Below are 23935 nucleotides of genomic sequence, written 5' to 3'. Positions count from 1 at the left end.
CCCGGAGGACATTAAAGTCAAAAGTACCCATAGGCGGCCAGTGAGACTGGTTGTCTAGGGTGTATTGAGGCCAAGCGACCTGGGACAAGAAGATGAGTTTCTTCTTGTGGAGGGTCTGAGAGTATCCCAATTTGGAGAAATTTATAAGAAGACATCCCAAAGGAGTCTTAGGGTCTATTTTGGATTCGGAGTTTCCCATAATTTAGTGGCCTTCCGGACCCCTAAGTGTCAGAGGAGAAAGGGTATGAGGGAGGCGTCCCTTCCAGATACCCATCTCCGGATAGAGATAGAGGGGTGACTGAAAGGCGTCCCTTTCAATCAGTCCCCCTATATAGACTCCAGGAGTCATGAGGGGAGGGCTCTCGGCTCGGGGAGTCTAGGACGAGAGACCACAGGGGTCCTGCAGGAAGGGAAAGGGATCGAATTACTTACGGTTGCAAGCCGTATCTGCAGGGAGCTCCGAATTCAAAGCGGTGGAGGGCGGCACGAGGCAGGGAGAGAGAGAGGGGGGACTCTCGCCTCAGCCTACAGGGACTGAGGCGGGTCTCAAAACCCCTCTCCCGGGTTTCGGCACCAGATGTAAGGTAGCCAGGTGCCGCCGGTGGGAGGTGGGAAGAAACCAGAGAGCCAAACAGCCGAATAAGCAGAAATCAGGCTTTATTGGGTACACTCCGGGCGGGTTCACAGACTCGGGGGGGGGGTCGAGTCCGAGAAGCCGCGCCCGATGCTGGGGTTTGTGATTTTTATATCTGCGCCTGTGGCAGAGGGAACTTGTTGTTAGGGTTAGGTCCTGAGGGGCTACGCATGGGGGCCCCTGGAATGTGAGTCTATTGTCCTGGAGCAAACAGTTCCTGGACTAGGACAGGAGAATGGGACAGGAGTTGATCTATGAGTTTGGGGCAAACAGTTCCTGAAACAGGGAGGGAGTTTAGGTTGGGTAAGCGAGGTAACGGCTGAGCAGTTTGCCTGGTGCCAGTTCCCAGGCTCTCGGACATTATGGTAAAAGAAATATCATTTACCATGTATTTATTTGTAGCATTACTCATTTCTGCTACTATTGCTACTAGTAGCATTTAGCTATTAGCTACTTCTACTTTTGTTAGTGCTCTAAACTCAAAGGTGAGGTTCATGTTTATTCAGGACCAAGTCCTGAGCTTGATCTTATTATTTCTTAGATCTGTAGTCACTAGGAGAATCTAAGAATTTATCATTTTGTACCTAAGAAACAAGCTGGCCTAAGTTTTAGAACCTTAGTAACTTTTTTTTCCCCTCCCTATTTAATTATATATTTAGCTTTCAGCAAAATATCCTAAAACATAGCTTTGAAAATGATAGCCAGGTAATAAAATATTAAATCACTGTGGTGTTTTTGTTTTTGGAATAGATAGCATCTTCATACAGAAAGTGGGGTTTTCCAAAGTAAACCAAAAGACCATTTGTTTCTTTTCTTAGGTCAATTAATCCCAACCTAATAGAATACAATTATATAATGTCCTTAGAAAATATAAATGGCTTGAATTACTTCAAGGTATCCTCTTATTACCAATATTTAAATATTTTCTATGATGCATTGAGTTCTAGATTTTATCCTTCTTAAACTCCATCATTTACTTAAATATTAAAGTCAAAAGAGCACTGGTCGGTTTGGCTCAGCGGTTAGAGCGTTGGCCTGTGGTCTGGAGAAACCCGGTTCCGTTCCCGCTAAGGGCACGAACCTCGGTTGCAGTTTGTCCCTGGCCCTGGTTGGGTTGTGCACATGGCAGCCACTCGATGTGTCCCTTTCACGTCGATGTTTCTCTCTCTCTCATTCCTTCCAACTCTATCTGAACAAAATAATCGAAAAATGTCCTCGAGTGAGGATAAAAAAATAAAATAAAAAATATTAAAGTCAAAAGAAAAAAATGCACGATGGTACAACGGCTATGATGTGGACTCAAGAAAAGACAGCTTGGGTTCCTGGCTCTGCCACTCACTAAACCTGTGACTTTGAACATTGAAGTCATTTAACCTCTGCAGCCTCTACTACCCATTTATACACTCTGTTTATTTTAACATTAGTCTTTGCCGACAACAGAGTCTAATGTGGTACAAGCAAAAATAAATCTTTAATGGAGTACTAAGTAGTTTACAGAATTGCCAGGAGGGCTTCAGAAGCAACTTTCCTGTGACATAAAAAGGAAAGAAACAGCCTGAAGAAGGTCTGCTTATGACTTGACCATCCTCATAGAGTTCTCCTGCAGTACAGCATCTGGGGTATCAAGGACCACATGGTACAATTTCAAATCTCCTCACATTTGCTTTTCAATTTTTGATGGTATATCTGCTTGACAGAATCTAGGTTATGACATCTAGCTGTTAATTTTTAAAAAAATTTTTATCCAGGCAGACTTGCAGAAATATTTTTAGAATGATATTAAGTCATCCAATTTTTAGTAGCAACAAAACTACTTTTTTATGATTTTAGGAGTATGAAGGGACCGAGTCTGTGACCTGCAATATAGTGTTTGCATGTAGTAAGGTTTGAAATGTTAGCAAATAGCAATTTTTAACTTAACTATGCCTTAAACATTTTGGTTCTAATCAGAGTCTTTTAAAATAGGCAAAACTTAAACTAACTTCAAAATCCATGTTCTTTGATATTAGAAGGCAATGAAGCTTCTTATAAATTCTGAATGTTGTTACCAGATCTTAAATAAAGAAAATGGTATTAGAGAAAGCTTACAGATAGATGAGCAAAACATAATCTACATTAATAGTCCATTACATTATTTATTTATTATTATTATTTTTTTATCTTCACCCGAGGACATTTTTTTGCCTTTATCTTTGGATAGAGTGGGAGGGAGAGATGGAGGAAGAGGAAGAGAAGCATCGATGTGAGAGAGACACATGACCTCAACTGGGGCCAGGGACAAACTGCAACTGAGGTACGTGCCCTTAGTGGGAACTGAACCCGGGACTTTTTGGAACACGGGCCGATGCTCTAACGCTGAGCCAAACAGGCCAGGGCATCCATTACAATTTTTTAAACTGTGATTTTTAATTGCATATCTTTTCATTTTGATAATACATTAAAAAAAAATAAACCAAGGTTAAAGATAGGTGCTAATAAAATCTGTGGCATACAGGACTTTAAAATTATGAAAGTAATTTTTTTTCTAAAATTTTGTAAACCTGAATTTTGAGGGAAAAGTTGAAGATGTTGCATTATACATGTTAGCATTCCCATGCCCACTTGGGTAGTTAGCACATCTGGAAGCTTAAGGGTCTACTGTGTGTCCTCAACATCTGTCTTCACTGACACCATAAGACTCACAGATGTCCTCTTTCTGTGGAGCACTGTGATAGGTAAGTTTTTTGGGAAGGCTAATACATTTTCCTTTAATGATATATTTAGAGTATAGACAATATTTGGCTACAAAGGGCAATTTATGGACTAAAAATTCAGGGAGAAGATTTGGGATTAGGAAAGATTTTTTTTTTTCAATGAAGAACAATTTTCCCAACCAGTCACAGCAGTTCATTTGCACGGACTAGTAAACAAATCTCTAGATGGTGAAAAAGAAACAAAGAAATATTTAGGGAGTTAAAACTAGTACAAATGGGAAACAAAGAACACATTGTCTACCCAAAATAAATTGTTATGCCTGCCTTCTCCTCCTCCCACAATATAGGCAAAGATAAACACTGTAACCTAGATACCTAACATATATTTGAAAATATTTCAGTATTTCTGAGTACCCTAATTTTCCTTCTTGAACTAGCTATAATGCCAACGTCTGTGAAACATATTTATGTGCATTTCTAGTGAATTGTGCTTAAGTATTTCCTACTGAATCACCTGCCTTTAAATATAATATGTGGCCCAAGAACAAAAGTTGTTCCCAAGACACTTTTTCACTTTGTAGGTATCACACAATACAATTTACCTGCTAAATCAGTAAAAATCTATGTTCTAAGCATTTTTTTTTATCAATGCCATATTCTAAATGGCATTTATTTGGTACTACTTTATTTGATATAAATTGTAGATATGTGTAAATAAATATTATGAGAAGAACATCACAGAAGAACATCTGACAGAGTTCATCAGCAGGCATAGAAAACACAATGATCTAAGTTACACATACAAGTATCTCTCTATCAATTATGTTCTTTTTTGGATAAACTTGGAAAAAGATAAAGAAGATATTATAATTCCCCCCACTCCTAACCTCCCCTACTCACCCCCACCCCCCACCTCCTCTACTCCATGCAAATCTTAAAGCAGAAGAAAAGGGAATAAAGACTGTCTCAAAGAGATGATTCCCATTGTGAGTCATATAGTCTAAGTCTTCCCTCTGCTCACATTAATGACTCAAAGAGTTCACTGGATGGAATTAAGGAGTCATTAAATGATTATGAGAATCACAGGGTAAAAAATTAGATTAATCTAAGGGCTATCAGAAAGGAAAATTTAGAGAAGAGAAAAGATATCATAAGAGCATTGTAATTGCCAAAAGAAATTTAATTTCTCAGCCCAAATTTAGTCTTGTTGAAGAGTCAGAAAAACTTATCCAGGACCTAGAATATATGACCCTTTGAATACTAGAAGGTCTCATTGATCTTTACCAACAATTGTAAAGTTGTTTATTTTGCCCTCATTAAAAGTAAGCTAAATGGTGTTACTTTGTAGCTTTACCTGAAGGATAGCTACAGATTGGTGGCCTGCAGAGCAGATGTAGAGAGAGAAAAATTATGTTTCCCAAGTTATTGCTTTGAGGAAGACAGCTCCAAGCAAGAAAACTCTTAGCAGCCAGAAATCTGCTGAGTACTCCTGTTTCCAACACGAGGTTTAGAACATGGCAGAATTAATCAGCCACAGCAAATTGAAATGATCAAATTGTCCAACCTGTTACAGTCTGTACAAGGGCAGGTGCATTGTACTGCTATGCCAAAGGTCATCAGATAACCTGCAGTAATATTTAGAGAATCAAGGTGAATAATGAGGAATGAGTTGACAAACTTACTTTATCCATATAGGAATCATATTAGCTTATATACAATCTGGACAGAAGATTGCTAATAAGAATAAATCTTAGGGTAGAACTGATCAAAATGCTTAAGAAGTATCCAGGGAAACAGCATGTTGGGTTTCTGAACACCTAATGGCCCCAAATTCTTTTTTTAACCTTTATTGTTGAAAGTATTACAGATACCTTCCTTTTCCCCCATGGATCTCCTCCTCCCCATTCCCACCCCCCTCCTGCTTTCCCCAAACTATTATCTGTGTCCATGGGTTATGCATATATGCATATAAATTCTTTGGTGTATCTTTCCCCAGTCCCCCAACTCCCTTCCCTCTGAGGTTTGTCAGTCTGGTGCCAAATTCTTTAATCAGAATCTCCCATTTGTTGTTTATTTTAAAACTAAATAAATGTACTGTTATACCCATTACTTTTGTGCATATTGCTATTGTAGCATTTTATGATAAATATTTAAAAGTATACCCCAAATAGAAATTTTAAAATATGAGAAATAAAATTTATAACATTTCCTTTCCACACCCCAATGGCTCCCATTCTGCATCCCCTGGGGGGTGCACTTTACCCTAAGGAAGCTAGTGCCCAGGGACTCCCTAAGGATGCGTGACACTTGAAATAAAAAGGAATGAGATGATCCGATGTATATTCCTCTGCTTTGAGTTAAAGAAGTTAATTTGACTCTTCCCCTCTTACAGCTATTTTATACCGTATAAAGCAAACAAATTATTTACAATACATGGATTTGCACTAAAATTGAAAATACTCTGATGGGAAAAATTTGTAAATGTAAAATCCTCCTAATATTTCAAAAAGCATATGAGGTTTCTCCCTCCTGATTTTTTTTTACATGGTGGTGCAATTTTTTTTGCATCTCAGTGACTATTTTAAAACATTATTGTTTAAGTATCTGCCTAATGGGTACACTGTATTCTTTTGGGGTGATGAAAATGTTTTGGAGCTTGACAGAGGTGGTGTTTGAACAACATTATGAATGCAGTAAATGCCACTTCAATGTGTATTTTAAAATGGTTAATTTTATGTTATATAAATTTCACCTCAATTAAGAAATTTAACATTATTTTTTGACAAGTGCATTCATTTTTATTTAGCGCACTTTAAATTTCTAGCCTCCTACTAAGCTCATAAGTAGTTGATGTTGCATATACTAACATATATTTATCTACATCTTCAAGTCCCTGTTTTCTCATCATTTTACTAATAGCATGCATTTTTACATGCATGTCTCTCCGAATAGCTTTTGTGATGCTTAGATAGAGAATTTTTCTCCAGACTTTGGAAAACTAAAATTAACTGTTTGAGAGAAGTTTCAAAAGAAAAATAAATAAATGATATGACAGTTTTCTCTTTTGAATTGTGTGAATCTACTATCAAATATGATGAGTATACTTATCTTCCCATCAGGACAAAGAAGAAGTAGGATGTGTGCAGTTTCCCCTTATATTGCCTGTGATTTTACAAGCTAAGAAAACATAGAAATTTGCTCAATCCATTCAGAATTTTAACTAACAAACATATCTATTCCAATTAATTTTATAGTTCTGAGCAAAAGAGTCCTATTTTAGTTCTTCCTCAAAAAACAAGAGAACTGTTTTATCCTGATGTATATTCTAAAACTAGTATTACTTTTTAGTTCACAGATGTAATGTACATGCATTTTTACATATGTATATACTTGACAGTTGCTGGCTTGTTTTTAACATGTTTTAATAAATTATTTTTATAGCAATTATATTAATGTGCATGGGAGATTGTTTAACTTTTAATCTACTTCCATAATTTCTGATACTGGTCACATACAGGTAGTAAAACTGTTCTCCAGGTACTATGTTGGCTGTGAACCCTGAAGTACTATCTATCAAACCTCCAAAATAGCCCAGGTGACAAGATGCCTTGATTTTGTCACTTGATTATGGCCTTTGGAGATCAGGTATCTGATGAGAAGCACACACAAAAAAAATGTAGCATCTGTTTCTCACTCCAAGTGTTATCCAATTTGGGATTTAAATCTCTTATAACTGGAAAATTCAATTTATAGATTAGTGATGTATGGCCCTAGAGGTTTTCAGCTCATTTCCTGATTCTTTTGCCAACTTGAAAAATAATTCATTGATGCTACAGATGGTGTGCTTAAGATTTTGTTGTTTTTAAAACTCCTTGAATTGTAAAATATGTTTTATTATCTAAATGTTAGAAAATAAGAGTCTTCATAATAATTCTATTTGATCAAAGACGGCCACTTAAGTAACACTTCTCATCAGCATTTTAAGTATGTAAAGATATATGTCAAAATGTGTAGAGAGTCATCTATGCATTATAAAAATTGTCTTATGGAAGAAATACAAAATGATTTGATAGTGCTTTCTCTTTGTTACAATAACTTCATGGCAAATAAAATATTACAGGACTTATATTTCTATGGCTGAGGAGTAGTATGTTGGTATCTTTTGACATTTTTATCAGTTTATATTGTGCTTTTTTGTTTTATTTTTTAATATGTTTTTATTGGTTTTAGAGCAATAGGAAAGGAAAGGAGAGAGAAAGAGAAATATCAATGTGAGAGCAAAACATCAGTCGCTGCCCCCTGCATGCCCACTGCCCAAGATCAGTCCTGATACCCTGACACGTGTCCTGACCAGGATTCGAACCAGAGACCTTTTGGTGCATGGGATGATGTTAAACCAACTGAGCCACACAGGCCAGAGCTATTCTTTTTGTTTTAAAGTGAGAATTATTCTTTAATTATTATTATATTTTTACTTTTTCCATCACCCTTTAACCCCTCTAGGCCCTCTTCTATTTCCCCCAGTCTCCTCCCCCACCACAATAATTATTTTTCATTTTTTTATAATGATTCTAAATATTTCAGCCCTTATAAATGTACATAGTATTTCAAGATCAAGTTTTTAAATAACAAATCAAGTATATTCTCTAGAATACTTTTGCTTTTAAAACAATGAATAGTTAATACTCATATTTTCCACAAAAAAACATAAGTTATTTATTTTCCCTTTGATCTCATGAGATGAGAATCTTTTATTGTACAATAACTACAATTCCTATGAAAAGCAGTCAGAACACTAAAAATAGACCATTTAGTGAAGAGAAATTTCTAAAATATCAGTAGTTAAGAAAAGTATACACCTTTTTAAAAAGTTAAAGATTCACAGTAAATATATTAAAGGTCTGTGGTTAAAGATTCACAGTAAATATATTAAAGGTCTGTGGTTCATGGAACCAAGAAAATTTATATAAGAATTTGCCAGATGAAGGTTTTCATTTGCATAAGTATACCAATTATGTGGTTTGGTTAGATATAGTAAAATCAAAAACCATTTTACATTGGACTTAATTAGTTTCATCTTTTATCACTTACACACGTCATATTTATAAAATTACTCTGTTGTTCTATAGATACTACCACTGAAATTCCAAATACATTATAGACTTATATGTATAAACAATGTCAATCTTTGAAACAAACTTTTACAACACATATTAGTCTTATAGAATACACTCAAGTATATTGTATTTTTGATGCAAAAATCTCTTTTCAACTTCCATCTTACTTGGCTGTAGGAAAATTCAACTCTGGTCATCTTTAACCTTCCTCTCTCTTCCTCAAATGCAACAAATAAGTCTTAGCAAACCTCCTAATGTTGGAGGAAAGGGAGTAAATTCTGAGATCTTCAGGTACCATGTATACTACTGAATTTTCCATTTGTCCTGTGTGCATGATTCTTACTTACATCACTGGTGATTTTGCATCTGTCATACTCAACTTGGGGTGTGGGAAACTTTGATAAGACTGGAAAACAGAATTCCTATGACCAACCTCCCTGTGTTTTTCATGAAGACCTTCTCTCTGAGGCCCTTTAAGTCTCTGGGAGATATTCACTAATAAAACTCACTGATTTTTTTTTTCCCTAGTCTTGAGGTTAGTCTCATAGCCTTATAATACCTTTTTTCCCTCCTCCTCATCTGAATCCTACTGTAATCTCCTCAAATAATTGTACATATTAACAAAAGACATGATGGCATTGAATGGATCTCAATCTAAGCCCTGACGTATAGATTATGAAGCCTCACTAACTTTGCCATATGTAATGGATGGTCTCAGTCTGGATCCAAGTCACTGAATAAAATGCAGTGCTTTCCCCATTTGCAAACTGAATATGACTCTCGGGAAAGAGGAAGTTCCACTTTCTACCCCTCTTAAATTCTTATGGCTTAACTAATAGTAAAATTTTTTAAAACCAGATTAACAAGAGTAAAACTAATTTAATACATGCACACAGAAGACTACAATTGATACTCAGAAAAATTATAAACTAGCCATTTTTAATACTTTAAAAACTTCTTTTTTCTTTATTGATTTTAGAGAGAGAGGAAGGGAGAGAAAGAGAGAGATAGAAACAGTGATGAGAGGGAGTATCAATTGGCCACTTTCTGTATGCCCCACACTGGGGATTGGGCCCGCAACCTGGGCATGTGCCCTGACCTGGAATCGAACCAGTGAACTCTTGGTGCATGGGTCGATGTGCAACCACTGAGCCACACCAGCCGGGCCTTAATACTTCTTTTTAGATAAAGAAACAATAAGTTTGTGAAGATTTGACAGGACAAAGAAACTTAGGTTTGGGTGCTCATTAGTGGGGAATCTAAACAGATATGGCTTGGGTAGCAAATTAGTGATGAATATCAAGTTTTGTTTATGTAGATTTCTCAGTTACAGATTTTTCTAACTGTAGTGATAATAAAGATATAATGTCACAGGTAGTTAGAAAGGGAAATGTTGGGTTGCCAGGACGAACTTTACAGAAAAGATAAAATAGTAACATTGACAATAAAGGCCAAAGGTAGAAAGAATTTAGAAAATATTTTGTAATCAATACCTCTTAATGATTCTGAGAAAAATATTTTAAAGTAGTTTTATTGTTACCGAGTCAGAGTTAGTGCAATAACACTAAAAGTATTAAGATGGTTTAGGAAATGAACCTTTCTGTTACTTCTTCAACCAGTCTTTACAGATTTTTATTTTGAATGTATGTAAAATATTCTGGGAAGTCAGCCATGTCATCATTGTTTATTCAATACTCTTAGAGTACAATTTTATTTTTAACAATATTTATTTATCTGTTATTCATTGAAATATTTTTTTATGAAAGGCAATTTTTATACAAGTTTCTTCAAACACATAAGGAAAAGTACAGAAATAATAAATTCAAAAACTTATTTGGTATGTTTCAAAAGTTGTCAATGTTTAAGTAAGCACATTTTCAGAGGCATTTGTTGTGAACTTTTATTAATCAATAATCTAAGTTGTCAGAAGAAAAACTTTGTAATAGCATGAGTGAGATAGGCTTGAGATCTTAAACAGCTAATTGTTGAGCACACAGCTAATTATTAATACTAAATTTAATTCACTTTTATAGAACTGCCAGGATTTAGCTGACAGTCTGATCCTAATTGAAACATAAAACCCTAAAGAGCCTGAAATTAATCTAATTATAATATAAACTTCAGTTTTAGGATTTTGCAACATGGATCACGATTCATTTATATTTTTCTTTATTTCCATCCTAACATGAAATAGAAATTTTTATTGATATTCAATCTATCAATGTAAATTGTTTTAAATATGACTAAAAATGCCACCTACAACTCCATGATTTTCAAATTTTTATCAAAGAGAAACATAAATCATTCCTCAGACCTTATCCATGAATTGTAACCATTGAAAATCATTCTATTTAATATTTACCTACTATTATTAAGGTTTCAATGATACATGAAATAATTAAAATGTGTTCAGTTATTTTCCTTCCAGTTTTAAAAAAAGTGAAACGCAACTCATTACATCTTTAATTGCTATAAAATAGGAGCAGTTAATATGATTAAGTATAAGTTGTGCAGTATAATTATTATTTTTATTTTTTTAATCATATAGTTTCTTTTCCCATGTAGTTATATTAGTATTTGGAAGAAATTTATCGATACAATTTTTAGGTTATTTATATTGTTATTCAAGCTTGAATATACGTACAAGGTAGAAAACAATTTGAGTGCTTTAGGCTTGATATTATAGTCTTAAAATATAACATTCTATAAATTTGTAAATTAGTCACCTCAATAATATATTTAGGTTTATTTAAATATACTTCTATGCAATGTCAGTCATACATTGGAAGAATGATACAGGAATAATCAATATAGACTTCTAATACCTTTGTTTTCTTCGTAATTAATGAGAATGTTACCATGTGAATATTCAAAGATTTATTAAAATTAAGAAAAAATAAAATGGTCTTGATTTGGTTCTATATATCTGAAAGAGCAGAAGTTATACCCATTTCATTCTGTGTGCACCTTATCTGCACCTTCCTCTCCCCTGCAAACACACACACAACCCCCCCCCCCCACACACACACACAGACACACACACTTTCTACTACAATTGATTTTAGGTTTAAAAAATCAATATTTTTCTTGAGAGAGAACTTAGAGAAAATGGAGCCAGAGTGCCCTCAATTTTTACAAAAATTTATAAATGGACGATAAAAGTACTTAGAGAAAAGTTCACATAAAACATCAATTTACAACGGGTTGACCACGCAAACCTTCAAAATGTGTAAGGAGATTAATTTAACTTATTCTGATTTCTTTGCTTTTACAGCATTATTTCCAGGAGAGAAGTTGCAGCAAAATAAATGCAAACTAAAAAGTATGCCTATTACGTAGATTAAATATCTAGTTTTTCTTTATAAATGAAAATGTTTGAGAAATACTTCAAACAAACCTTTCAAGGAAAAATAAAAGTGTCAGAGCCTTTTTTTTTCTATAGATAAATTTCATAGATGAAAAGAATGTTTTTGGAAGTGAAGGTCACAAAGTGTTTATTTACTTCTCAAAAAGGTCTTCATGAATTATATTACTTTATTGAAAATAAAATTTCTTTATACGGCCAGCAGCATATATTTTTTTCCCTAATGTATCTGCAATGTGGACAGAAAGTAAAGATTGGGTAAATACCAAAATATAATATTGTTACTAGAAATTCGGGCTTTTTACTAAGAATTTTGTTTATTATTGTGTTAAATACAACTATCCTGAGGGTATCATATACAGTTACTTTTTTTTGTTAATCCTCACCTGAGGATATCTTACCATTAATTTTTAGATAGAGTGGAAAGGAGGGGGAGAGAGAGAGAGAGAGAAATATTAATGTGAGAGAGACACATCACTTAGTTGCCTCCTGCACGTTCCTTACTGGGGCTGGGGATTGAACCTGCACCCCAGGTACATGCTCTTGACCAGAAATTGAACCAGAGAACCTTTGGTCTGTGGGCGGATGCTCCAACCGCTGAGCCAAACCAGCCAGGGCCATATATCGTTATGTTAAAAAATAGTCCGTCTAGTGTGGCTCAGTGGATCAAATGTCACCCCATGGACTGAATGGTCCCAGTGTGAATCCTGGTCAGGGCACATGCCCAGGTTTGGGGCTCGATCCCCAGGGAAGGGCATGCAAGAAGCAGCAGATTGATGATTCTATCTCTCTCTCCCTTCCTCTTTCTCTAAAAAATCAATAAAATCATATTTAAATAAATAAGAGATAATAAAATTTTCTACAAAAGTTGTTTGCAGTCTTCTCCAAAGTTTTCCTTCACACAATCCCCTTATCCCATGATATCAAATAGAAGCCAACTAGCACAAGTGCCATCACTGTACTTCTTATTTCAAAAACTCTATGCAGACACACCATCCTTATGTCTTTAGAACTTATCTGCAATATTACTCTTGTTCTCTTTCCCCCTGCCTCAGAGTAAGAATTTTTTTTCTTGTCTTATACTATGTGCTGAATGTTATTTTTGAACAAACTGATTGATGAGTTTGTTTATAACCAGTCAATAAGTCCCTCCGTTTTATTTTGATTCTCTTGCTTCATTTCTCTTGTAACTTTACAATAAGAAAAGGAAGTTCCTTTCTTCCTTAAAAAAAAAAAATAAACAGCAAAACCAAAAAGCCTCTCTGTTCTTTAACACCACTTCTAACATCAGTTTTATTTCTTCCCTTTACTAATAAAATTTCTAAAGATGTATCTATATTTGTTTTTTCTATTTATCTTTTTATTAGGTAGTCTATCTTTCAGTCATTTTTTTTTTACATGTACAGAAAAACTAAACTTTTACCTTAAAAAAAAACAACAAAAACAAACTATTTCACTGAGTTAAACCAATGTAGCCTCACAAACTAGGGACTTTAAAATCTTGATTTTAAAATCATGTTTTGATGAAATGTCTTTATTCCTTCATGTCGGTTGTAGCCATAATAATACAATATAACACACCACATCAAAACTCAGTGCTCAGTGACATGTAGCAATAAGCATCTGTTTCTTACTCATGTATAGATGTCAGGAGTTCAGCTAGCCTAGGATTGGCACCACTGGGTTTGTTTCCTAGCTGTGAACTTAATTCACCTGTTTCTCATTCACCTTACATGTCAACCAACTGAGACGTATTTTTCTTATGCAAAAAGACAGAGGTGCAAGAGGCCAAGTCAAGTCAAATAAGCACAATTCAAGTTCTGCTCATATCATTTCCACTATTTTTCCAGTAGACAAGTCATACAGCTATGCCCAATATCAATTGGGCAGCGAAATATTCTTCTCATGTAAGGAAATCGGGTATGAATATTTGCTAAGCAGTAATCTAATTGAACCACATGCATTTCACAATACTCTACAGCCTTGGTAACGATTTCAATTTCATCTTCAAACAGAGTTAGAAAACTGAAACTCTGTACCCATTAAACAATAACTTCCCAGTCATCTGGCAACCACAATTTTACTCTTTGTTCCTATAAATTTGATTATGCTAGGTACTTCAAGTAAGTACAGTCATTCATACAATATGTGCCTTTTTGTGGTTAGCTTATTTCACTTAGCATGATATCCTCAAAGTTTATCCATTTTATAGCATATGTCAGAATTTTCTTACCTTTTTTAAGGCCAAATAATGCTCCATTTTATGTTTATGCCATGTTTTGCTCATCTGTTCCTCAGTCTATGAACACTTGGGTTGCTTTAAACTTTAGCAATTATAAATAATACTTCTATGAGCACTGATATACAAAATATCTCTTCAATGCCCTGGCCGGTTTGGCTCAGCGGTTAGAGCGTCGGCCTGCGGTCCTGAGAGACCCGGGTTTGGTTCCTGCTAAGGGCGCGTACCTCGGTTGCAGTTTGTCCCCGGCCCTGGTCGGTCGTGCGGGTGGCAGCCACTCGATGTGTCCCTTTCATGTCGATGTTTCTCTCTCTCTCCCTCCCGCTCTACCTGAACAAAAAAATGGAAAAATGTCCTCGGGTGAGGATAAAAAAACAAAAAACAAACAAAAATATCTCTTCAAGATTCTGTTTTCCATTATTTTTAATATATACCCAGAAGTGGAATTTCTGGGTCACATGACAATTCTATTTTAAATTATTTGAGGATTCAATATACTGTTTCCTAAAGTAGCTGTACCATTTTACATGCTCATTATTGTTTTTCCATTTATTTATATTTTCATTTCCTTTAAAAATGTTTTGTGGTTTATTGTACAAATCTTTCACCTAATTGATTACATTAATTCCTAAGTATTTAATGACTGTTGATGCTACTGAAAATGAAACTAGTTTATTAATTTTCCTATAGGATTATTCATTGTAAGTATACAGAAATGCAACTGGTTTTTGTGTGTTGACTTTGTATCCTGCTACTTTGCTAAATTCATTTAATAATTCTAACAGTCTATTGTGGAATGTTTAGGGTTTTCTATATATAAAATCATATAATATGTGAGCAGAGATCATTTTATTTCCTCCTTTCTAATCTGGGTGCCTTTTATTTATTTTACTTAATTAATTGACAAGGATATTCAGGGATATGTTTAGTAAAAAATGGTGAAAACAGACATCTTTACCTCATTTTTTATTAAGAGGGAAAGCATTCAGTTCTTTACCCTTGAGTATAATATTCACTATGAGTTTTTCAACTATTGCTTTATTATGTTGAGATTGTTTCTACCTATTCCTCATTTGTTGAGTGTTTTTATTATGGAAGGGTGTTGGATTTTTTTCACATGCCTTTTTGAATCAATAGATATGATCCTGCAGGTTTTTCCCTTTTGTTTACCAATGTGTGGTATCACATGACCAATTTTCATAGGTTGAACCATCTTTGCACTCCAAGAATAAATTCCACTTGGTTATGGCATATAATCCTTTTAATATGCTGCTAAATTTGGTTTGTTAACATTTTTTTGAAGATTTTGTGTCTCTATGCATAATGGAAATTGATATGCAGTTTTCTTTTCTTGTAGTGTCTTTATCTGACTTTGTTTTCAAGGTAATGCTGGACTCAGAATACATTAGGGAGTGTTCCCCCTCTCCAATTTTTTTGAAAGAAGATTGAGATGAATTGGTGTTATGATCTTTAAATATTTGGTAGAATTCACTGCTGAAGCAATCAGGTCCAAGGCTTTTCTTTGTTGGGAGATATTTTTCTATTACTGATTCAATATTCTTACTAGTTACAAGGCTATTGTGATTTTCTATTTCTTCATGGGTTAGTCTTAGTGTGTATTACCTTTATCCATTTTGTGTAGGTTGTCCAATTTGTTGGTGTACAATTGCTCATAGTAACCTCTTGTAATCATTTTTATTTCTGTAGAATTAGTAGTTAAGCCCCCGATTTCATTTAGGATTTTAGAATTTTGGCCCTTTACATTTTTCTTAGTCTAGCTAGCTAAAGGTTTGTCAATCCTGCTACCTTTGGGTTTACTTTGTTTACTTTTCCTAGTTATTTAAGTTATAGGGTTAGGTTGTTGATTTAACATCTTTCTTAATGTTTGTTTTTTTAAAATTAACTTTAGAGAGGAAGGAAGAGAGAGAGAGAGAGAGAAACATTCATGTGAAAGAGATACATCGATTGGTTGCCTCCCATACTCGCCCCAACTAGGGATTGAACTCACAACCTAGGTATGTGCCCTAACTGGGAATTAAACATACAACCTTCCAATGCATGAAGTGATGCTCCAACCAACTGAGCCACACTGACCAGGGCCTTTCTTTTTTTTTTTTTTTTTAATATAAATATTTATTGATAAATTTCCTCCTTAACACTGTCCCATATGTTTTGGTATGTTGCATATTTCTTTTCATTTGTCTCTAATATTCCCTAATTTTCTTTGTGAGTTGATTCTTTGATTCATTAGTTGCTTAAGAGGGTTTTTAATTTCTACAAATTTGTGAATTTTTCACTTTTTCTTATTGATTTCTAACTTTATCCCATTGTGGTCAGAGATGACACTTTGTGTATCATCTACTTTTATAAATCTATTGACACTTAATTTGTAGCTTAATTATTGTCTATCTTGGAAAATGTCTTGTACACTTGAAAATATATATATTCTCTTGTTGGGTAAACTATTCTGTATATGTCTGTTACATCAGTTTATTATGTTACTCAACCTCACCTTTCCTTTTCACTGTGTTATGAAGCTAATATTTTCATCTTTGTTCACAAGACCACTGAGGATGTTTTTTCACTTCATTTTCAGCAAATAATTATGTAGTTGACTATTATAATACAGTTGGAGAGAGAGCAATAGTACCACCAACCCGTGTTCCCTGACAACCTTGTAGATAATAAGGCTGCTGTTTGATAAGAGGCTAAGGCAAGAGACTTGAGATTCGTAAGAAAATGTATAATCTGCTGGCTGTCCTATCATTTGTGTATATGCAAATAAAGAAAAGAAATAAAAACTATAATAAATTTAAGTCCCAGAATGTCATGCTTTGAGGGAAGTGAGAAAGCTGGAGGAAATGAAATATATAAAAATATGTAAAATTATACAGTGCATAAATATGTTTTCCCCAGAATGACACCGTATTTAATATGTTTAATTATTCAGGTTTATGAGTGACCTAATCTTCTAAGCTGCATATCAACACCTTGATGAAAACAAGTTTTAAATTATGTGTTTACATCTTATTGCCAGTTGGGAATTAAACATATAAAACTCATCACAATTATATTCTTATCTCCTTTTCCTCTGGAGAGAATTTCAGCAGCATCAGTTTGCATTTCATCACTTTGTCTTTGCTCACCATTTGGTGACAGGATTCACTACTTTTGCTAGAAAATAAGATTACTATAGTGCGAATTATGCATGCTCAGTTGCAATTTTCTTCTGTGTGAGGTTCTTTAAGTGCGCGTTATTCATTGTTTATGAAATGTTTTATTTGTAAATCTGTTTTGAAAGTCTGAATTGGAACATTATGCTTCTATGGAGCCCTCTCTTATAGATTTTGTTTTCATTCTGGAAAAATTATATTTTAAGTATTACATCTACTTTCTGCTGTGTTATCTTTCCCCACCCTCCTTCAAATCTCAATATATCACCATAACTCATGTGAAACAACCATTAACTTCATAGAATAGAGTTACAGGATTACATTCTAGAAAAGGATTTTGCTGTGGTTAAATTAGTTAGGGTTGTATTCTTACATTTACCATAGAAGAAAAGTGTCCTTTCCAAGGACATTTCCAGCCTGGATCTCTTTTTTTTTCTACTTCGGCCCTTTGGTAGAAATATAGCATGACTGACCTTAAAAAAAATAGTTATGTAATATTTATATATAATTTGTTACCAAGTCATAAGCAATGTTCACTTAAATAAGGTATACAAACCACATGTGCATATTTAAAAGATTAGAGAATTTTACCCAATTCAGTAAATATTTATGAACTCGAGTGCTACGCAGTATGAAATACTAGAAATTCGAGAATGAATTAGATGTTTTCTGCCCTCCAGAAGCTCATTCACAAGCAGGCAGATAAATTGTTAATAGACATTCCTCACACATCATAGCAACCAAATAATGTGAATGTCTAAAAGAGGAAACCATTAATTTTGCCTGTGGGGAAAATAGTACTTTAGGGCAAGACTCGCACAAAAAGGTGTGAGATTTGAATTGGGCCCTAGAGATGAAGTTGGATTTTGTTTGGCAAAGAAAACAATGAAAGGCAAGCTCATAAAGAAGGAACAGGATAAGAAAGCGTTTTGGAAATTGTCAAGTCATCATATAAGTGGGAAAGGTGGGAGGCTTTTTGAACCTGTAGCATAAAGTACTGAGCACACATGGAAATTGTTGAAACATGCTGATTTATACTGCATCATTTTAAAGGGGTTAGAAAATGTTGTAGATACTGAAGAGCCACCAAATGTGTATCAGGAAGGTAATGATATGATTAATTTCATGTTTTATGAGGATAGTTCTCAGGAAACTGTAGAGTATAAAAACACAAAAAAGTGGGGTGGGGGGAGGAAGAGTTTGATTAAAGCAGTTCTTAAGGTAAAATCAATAAGACGTAGATATAAAATAATGTGTAGGATGATATGGATTCAATGATGTCTTCAACTTCCTGGCTGGAGGTCGTGGTTGGTGACGATGCTGTTTAGTTGTAAAATAACACTCAGAGGAACAGGTCAGAGTAGATGTGATTTTAATTTTTAATATGTTGGTACATCCAACTATATTTATTAGAAATACCAGGAAGAAAATTTTAACTATTTGAAATTATTTCTAATTGGGAGAAATCTTAAAGATATATACAATATCATAAATAGGTGATAACTGATGTAAAAAATATAAAATTTTTTTCAGTGGGTAGGTAAAATCTGAAATAAAAATCTGGGACCGGAAGAGGACAAAAGTAAAAGGGAGTAGTACTACTCAGTCCATATAGAGATAGCATCAAAGAAACCAGCATTGTTAAAATGTGATTGGGACTTTAATGGAACATTTGTATTTGAAAATTGAAAATTCCTTTTTGGCAGATCAAATCTAAAGTACTGCTAATTGCCCAGACAGTGTGGCTCAGTGGATTGAGTGTTGTACCATGGACTGAGAGGTTCATGTTCCATTCCTGGTCAGGGCACATGCCTGGGTTGCTGGCTGGATCCCCAGTAGGGGGCATGCAGAAGGCAGCCAATTGATATTTCTATCTCACCTCAATGTTTCTCAGTGATGTTTATATCTCTTCCCCCACTTTATCTAAAAAATCGATAAAGAAAAAAAAAAAATATATATATATATATGTATATATATATATTAATAAAGTACTGCTAAGACACAAAGCTGCAGTATCCATCTGGTAGCTGAAAAGTTACACCTGCAGAGTGGAGTGTAGAATCCCAGCTAAAGATGTAGCCTTGGAAGTTATCTAGGTGGAGCTGATAGAGAATTACTCAGCCAGCAGATTATACATTTTCTTATGAATCTCAACTCTCTAGCCTTAGCCTATCATCGAGAATAAATAATATGTCAGGTGGAAAAATATAAAGGAGTAAAAAAATGTAAGAATAAAATCTTGGTAAATACTGACAGTGTGCTACTACAGGGAGCCTGCAAAAGGCAAGAGTGGTCAGAAGAAGGTGGAAGAACTAAGAGAGTATTTTGGGCTAAAAGTTAAAGGGAGGAAAGCCTTAAGGACCAAAGAAATAGTTATGGGCTTTAAATTTGATAAAGAGGTTTAAAAAGAGAGAACATGTTATTAAGGCTGCATTTAGAAGTGCATTGAAAATGAAAAGCAGCTTTAATGCTCTTTTGTGGACTGATGAAGGCAAAATTCAGATTGCACTGAAATGAGACATAATGAGTCTTATGTGTATATAGGAGGAACTAGAGGTGATGGTGATACAGTTGAGAAGTGGAAGCTGCCTTTCCCAGATTCCTAAGTGGCAATTATAAAAAGTGACAACATTAATCATTGTCCTAATATATAAAAGGGAATGAACAGCTAGGATTAAAAGAGACAGAAAATTCAAGTAAGAACTTCTGGATAAGAGTAGAGAGGGCATGCAAAATACTTAAATTTATTTTTTAAACCTAGGGATATAAATTTAATACGAATAATATAATACCAAATAGAGAAACTTAATTTATACAAATAATAACCTGAACAAATGATTTGTCATCTTGATCTCTTGTGAGAAATTCTTCATGTGGTATTACTGTTATTTTTTTTTAATTGGAAAAAAGAGAAACAAAAATGACTTACAGTTTCTTTTAGAGACATATTTGTCTGAATGGATGAGTCAGATGTAATATTATACTGATAATAAGAACAAGGGTATAGGAATTTTTTAATTTTTATTTTAGATGCACTTTATCTATCTAAAAAGATAAGTCAGCTGAACAGATAATGATTTAAATTGTTAGTTCTCTGAGTAAGTCTGAGAAGTAAACAAGCCAATGAGATACAAAGCTTTGGATAATTAGACCCCATTCTGATGGATGGGAGTCGAAAAATGACAATGCTTTATGGCTTCTCCCAAGTGAGTGAGACGAATACTACGGTACTGCACTTGTTTAGATGGATATCACCTGTTCACCCATTTCTACAACAGTGACTTTCCACTTGAACATAAGCAACTGTAGATGAAGACTTTTTGTCAGTAAAACCAGGTCCACGAAGGGACTGATAATATCTCTGTTATTGTAATCCATATCTACCTTAGATGTTTTCTCCTTTGGCACCAGAAATGGGAGATTAGAAAGAAGAGGCATTTGTTGCTATTATCTTCTTCTACTTCCTTCTTTATATATCCAATAAGTATATTTTTTGCTTATTTTGTATTTGTCTTGTTTTGGTTGTTTTGCTTCAGCTAAGAGTCTGGAGTTAAGAATTTTAATTTAGTCGGCTTACCTGGATGTATAGAGTTGCTTTCTTAATAATCCTCTAGCAAAATTTGAAGCTATCTCTTAATATTTACTTTACTTATGCCCGACCAGTGTGGCTCAGTGGTTGAGCGTTGACCACTGCACCAAGAGGTTGCCGGTTCAATTCCCGGTCAGGGTACATACCCAAGTTGTGGGCCCGATCCCCAGTGGGGGGCATGCAAGAGGTGGCCAATCGATGTTCTCTCTCATCGATGTTTCTATCTCTCTCTTCCTCTTTCTTCCTCTCTATCTCTAAAATCAATAAAATAAAAAATGTACTTTACTTATAAGTGGTATACTTATGTTACTAGTACATTATTGTTTTTATTTAAATTTTTTTTATAAATTTGCAAATGATTTTTATTTAATCTATATAAAATGGTCTTATATTCTAAATGCTTTTCAGATGATATGCACAATCATATATATAACACACAATTATATATGTATACATATATACATATAATTAATGGTGAAGTTATTCTGACATATTGCTAAAGAATTTGTGGTTTCCCTATTCATTATTAATGTTTTAAGCTAGCACACAAAGTTCAAAAGAAATCTAAAAAACAAGACTGTGTTTTTTTTATTATTTTTGAGCAGCACATAATGTTTGGTGGTTTAAAGTAATATCACATTACTTTCCCGGCAAGGGAGATACCATGATCGAGAAGGTGGTTTTCCCAGGGCGAGACTTATCCATTGCACTCCGAATGTGCTGACCCCTGCGATTTCCCCAAATGTGGGAAACTCAACTGCACAATTTCTGATAGTGGGGTTCTGCGTTTGCACTCTCCCCCCGCAAAAAAAAAAAAAAGAAAAAAAGAAAAGAAATGAAAGTAATATTACATTAAAAAATATTCAACTGAGTCTATAAAATATGAAAGCAGACATATTACATATTTCCATTTGCACCATGGACTTTTGCTTAAAAGTAAAAATATGCACTTACAATAGAAAGTTGAAAGCAATCTCAATTCATCGTTCTCAGCAATGTACTGTCACCGGTCCATGATAGTAGGCAAGCAACAGAAAGGAACTGTGAACTGTGCCACACATCTAAACTTCCAGCAATGCTCCAAGAAACTCATTCTGCAGGGCCGTCTTCAAGGAGGAAGCATATTGATTTATAGAAAATTATATCAGACATAAAGTATTATGATGCATAGATCACAGATGCTGCATCAACATATGGAAGAGTTCTTGCATCAGCAAATAAAAGGGGTCAATAATGTGAAGAGAGTGAGCATAAGATTTATTAGGAGGCTTTATTGCTCTGTGATTTATGAATCACCACAGATGGCAGTGATGTAGTATAATATTCACAAATATGATGCAATAAAGATTATTAAAGCATCTAGCAGTGCTATTTTTAGTTTCAGCTATCAACAGAAAATATCTCTGGGCACTCTGAGCTTTACAAAGATGATGTACAGACACTTCTGATTTTTATAAGATGGTAATACGTGTCCGTTTCTATTGATGGGTTTCTTCTGAAAGCATTCTGACATTTGTCTCACTTTTCTTTTGTGAATGTATATGCGGCTGACAAGGGGAATGAATGAGTGGGTGAGGTAGAAGTCATGGCTATGAGCCAGAACAGCAAGGGCCTTAAGAACGTGGACGACAGGTGCAGAATGCCATCCTCTCTATGCTAATGCCTGACTGCATGTTCTTGAACCAGCTACTTGATTTCTCAGGAAGACCAAGAGTCCACCTCTAAAATCCAGCTGTGGAGCCGATACAGTTTACCCTTTCTAAGTTGTAGTATAAATGTAGCTGCTACAGATATACTGACCTAAAAGTATTAAGCATTTGAAGAATGTGTATTTTCAAACTAAAATTGAAACTGTGCCCCTCTGAAGCCCTGTAGACCACTCGAAGAAGAATGTTATTACTGCCTAAATGAAAAATGGAGAATCATTTATTCAACTTACTCATTTTCTAAAAGAAATTCATCCCTTTCAATTTTGCTTAAAGTAGGATTGTATCTTAAAATAATGGTCATTACAAATAATGTAAATGGCTGGAACTCACTAATTCAAATACTTGTGTCATAAAGAGCAGCTAATACTATTATTGAAGAGACCTTGTTTGCTAGGATTATTTTGGGAAATGATATTAATGAAATGCATTCCCCTGTTAACTATGAGAGAATTCAGTCTTCCAATAAGAGATACTATATTTTTAGGTAACATATAATAGTATTTAAATCTAGTATTTAAATGATAACTTTGATTGCATTCAGAATTATAAGTTCTGATTTGGTTTTTCATATAAGTTGCCAAAAATACTATTTTACATGTGATAAAATGTTCTCTTCTTCCTTTCTCTCTCTCTCTTTTTGTATTTGCTTTATTCCTCTCTCTCTTTCTTTTATCAAATCTGCTAACACTCCTGTCCATCACCCATGCTCTGTCACCTTGGGCTGTGAAAAATTAACTATGCATCAGCTTAGCACACATTCAATTATATTTTCTCGTTTGTGCTGCCTGGGATTTTGATTTGTGAACTGTCAGATGCATCCGCTTTCTCGTCAAAATATCTTTTGGCTTTATTATGAATAGTCCAACCATCTGTCACACTGACAATCCTCATACATGCTATTTCTTTTAGACCATCTTCATTGTTAAAATCGAACACAGAACTGTTTCCCTTCCCATCTAAAGCCTATCTTGTCTCTTTCCATCAAAACGACAATCTTCAACTGTGGAACCATTTCTATTCCATGCTACTGTTTATTATGTTGAAACATTTACAGCCCAGTTGACAACACTTTAGCTTTTCCCTACATCCATGATTTATTATATTTATGTTACACACGTTGCTCTGGAAACGGTTAACATTTGAATAAACTGACTGCATTTATTGTTGTTAGACTCTAGGAAATCATCTTCATGAAATCTGTTTTGTCCTGAGTGTCATCTGGTTCCAACTGAGAGGCCCTGGAAATGTAAGACCTAGATAGGATGAAACCAAAATTCAAACTAACAATAAGTAAACTAAAATCAGGATTTCTACCTCATTGTTGTACCAGCTAAACTGTGTACTTTAGCTAAATAATCTTTAAAGTACCCTTTTGAGGTTAGCAAGCTATTCTTGTTTCAGAAACAGAAAAATTTTA

General features: G+C 34.5%; 1 protein-coding gene and 1 non-coding gene across 2 annotated transcripts in view; both read left to right on the top strand.

Annotated features, from left to right (window-relative positions):
* Positions 1-23935, top strand: part of EYS (eyes shut homolog) — a 1629530-nt gene that overhangs the window by 769979 nt on the left and 835616 nt on the right.
* On the top strand, positions 21449-21612 carry LOC118622126. Its single transcript, XR_004957945.1, has one exon. It is a non-coding gene; the product is annotated as a U1 spliceosomal RNA (small nuclear RNA).

This window comes from Molossus molossus, unplaced genomic scaffold, assembly GCF_014108415.1.
Source record: "Molossus molossus isolate mMolMol1 unplaced genomic scaffold, mMolMol1.p scaffold_m16_p_8, whole genome shotgun sequence".
Classification (NCBI taxonomy): Eukaryota; Metazoa; Chordata; class Mammalia; order Chiroptera; family Molossidae; genus Molossus; species Molossus molossus.
This window is presented reverse-complemented; position numbering and strand designations above follow the sequence as displayed.